Here is a 3124-nt window from a genome sequence, read left to right as displayed (position 1 = left end):
ACCACACCTGGCCTATGTGGCCATCTTTAATCTGCGACATCATCCATGTCAAGATCTCTGGGAAGAGTGTTCCAGGCAGAGGAAGAGCAGGTGCAAAGACCCTGGGGTAGGATGGCATCCAGAGACCTGAGCCTTGAACAATGGTGTGATGGTTGATACTGACTGTCAACTTGATTGGACTGAAGGATACAAAGTATTGATCCTGGGTGTGTCTGTGAGAGTGTTGCCAAAGGATATTAACATTTGACTCAGTGGGCTGGGAAAGGCAGACCCATCTTTAACCTGGGTGAGCACCATCTAATCAGCTACTAGAATATAAACAGACAGAAAAAATGTAAACGAGAGACTGGTCTAGCCTCACAGCCTACATCTTTCTCCTGTGCTGGATGCTTCCTGCCCTCAAACATCGGACTCCAAGTTCTTCAGTTTTGAAACTTGGACTGGCTCTCCTTGCTCCTCAGCCTGCAGACGGCCTATCGTGGGACCTTGTGATCATGTGAGTTAATACGTAATAAACTCCCCTTTATATATACATATACATACACATACATATATATACACACACATATACATATATACACATATACATATATATACACATATACACACATATACACATATATATACACATATATACATGCCAGTAATTATGTCCCTCTAGAGAACCCTAATACAAATGGGTTCCTCTACTCCCTTAGTTTCCTGTCCTATAAAGTGGGAACTAAGGATGTCTCCCTGCCTCCTTTATAGGAATACAGGATGTAAGATGCTTTGCTTCAGGGCTGGGTTAGGATTTTGGTTATTGGCCAGTGGCAGGGAGGAGAGGCCAATACAGGAGCTCAGCTTGGCTTCCCCCAAGCTCACCAGCGTTTGTTGAGAAGCACTGTCTGTCAGGAAGACACAGTGCTCACCACCACAGGTCATAGCAGGGGAGTCTGAGGGTTGCTGATCTTGCCAAGCTTATGGGATAAAAAGATTGTTTGCTGCCCCAGATGCGACTGAGACATACCAGATGCATCTCAGAAGAAAAGAGCTTCTGAGGGAGTCCTCCCCACAGGGAAGTCTATGGGGCTCAGGGAAGGCCTGGAGGAGATAGGGTTCCAATAGGGCTTTGAGGGGCACACAGGATTTGGCTGAAGGAGGGGAAACTGTTGATAGGAAAAGTGTAAGGGGCTGTGGAATTTAGTAATTCACTGCAACAAATGTTTGCGGAACCCCTGCCGTACCTCACGTGAACAGGACAGACAGAGAGAGGCACTCCTCCACACAGAGCAGATACAACACAGGCCTCGAAAGGAAGTGATGATGCTTCAGAGGCCTGAGGATGAGTCAGGTCAAGCACTGTGGGGCACTGGGAGGAGATGATACCAAGAGGGTTCCAATGAAAGGACATCTGCAAAGGACAGAGAGGGGGAGGAGGGCTTGAGTTTCTCAAGTAAAGGCAACAAGCTGTGTCTGAAGCAGAGGGTCCATATGGAAGAGAGCGGAGGGATGAGCTCAGGGCCAAACTGGTCTCATGGGCTAACTAAAGACTTCATCCTTTATCCTGGCCAGGTGTGGTGGCTCACACCTGTAATCCCAGCACTTTGGGAGGCCAAGGCAGGCAGATCACTTGAGGCCAGGAGTTTGAGACCAGCCTGGCCAACATGGTGAAATTCTGTGTCTACTATAAATACAAACATTAGTTGGGCATGGTGGTGTGCGTCTGTAGTCTCAGCTACTCAGGAGGCTGAGGCAGGAGAAATGCTTAAACCTGGGAGGCGGAGCTTGCAGTGAGCCGAGATGGTGCCACTGCACTCCAGCCTGGGTGACAGGCTTTTGAGATTCCATCTCAAAGAGAAAGAAAGAAAAAAAAAAAAGGCTTTGTCCTTTTTCCTGAGGGCAATGTATGTAGGAACACCAGATTTAGCAAATTAAAATATAGGTTGTCCTGTTAAATTTGGATTTCATATGAACAACAAATAATTTCTGTAGCATGTGTATGCAATATCTGGGACATTCTTATACTAAAATATTATTCATTGTTTATCTGAAGGTTTTTTTTTTTTTTTTTTTTAAAAGACAGGGTTACACTATGTTGCCCAGGCTGGCCTCAAACTCCTGGCCTCAAGCGATCTTCCTGCCTCAGCCTGCTGAGTAGCACTATGGGTGTGTGCCACCATACCCAGCTTGAAATTCAGTTTTAACTGAGCCTCCTGTATTTTCTCTGGAGACCTTAAGTGTGGGATCATGGAAAGGTTTTAAGCAGGGTGAGGACAAGGTCAGATTTACATTTTGGGAAGCTCCCAGGATTCATGGGAAAATAGACTGGAGAGAGACCAGGAAGGGGCGGGGGATGAGGTTCCTCCTATTGTCCAGGCCAAAGAAGTGGAGGTCACCACCAGGAATGGGGCCATTGCATCATGTCTTCCAACACATCTGCCTCCCCAGCTAGGCATGTGGCCTTGGATAAACCCCAGCTAATGAAGCCCCAGAGGGCTGCAGGCCAGTGAGACCCCAGCTCTGCTGTGTGAGCCACCGGCATGGTTTGCTCCCTCCCGGATGCTCATCTGCCGAAGGGGCCAGAGGATCAGAGAGATTGTCCATGAGGGCCCTTCTGCTTCTGCTTCCGGGGCCCTCCGCCCATCCTGGGGCCCCCCGCCCATCCTCTCTCTGATACCTCTCCTGGCGTGGGCCCACCAGGGTGAAAAGTCCAAATCTGAGATGCCTGGCTCCCAGATCATCCTTCCTGTGCCTCCTTGCTCCTTCTTCCCTCCCATCATCACTCTGCCCGATGAATGCCTGAAAGGGCCCCGCATCTCCTCTCTCCAACCTCAGGTGCCAGGCTTGGTTTTGGAGAAGGGTCTCAGCCTGTGTTGACAGCCTGCGATGTGTGAAGCTAGGTCTTCAGCATCACTCGTTTTACTGAATCCTCACAGCAGTGCTACGAGGAAACCATCATCCCCATTTCACAGATAAGGGGGACTGAGGCTCAGTGGTCCATTTGCTGACCCAGTCACACAGCTGTGCAGGGGGCAAACCTGGAGTGGAGTCCAGGTCTGGCTGGCACCAGTGCTCTGCCCTCCCCCTGTCTCCATGAAATGTACCCAGGAGCCCCTAATCCCCCATTGATTTAGTGCTCGGG

This window comes from Macaca thibetana, chromosome 10, assembly GCF_024542745.1.
Source record: "Macaca thibetana thibetana isolate TM-01 chromosome 10, ASM2454274v1, whole genome shotgun sequence".
In the NCBI taxonomy this organism is placed as follows: domain Eukaryota; kingdom Metazoa; phylum Chordata; class Mammalia; order Primates; family Cercopithecidae; genus Macaca; species Macaca thibetana.
This window is presented reverse-complemented; position numbering follows the sequence as displayed.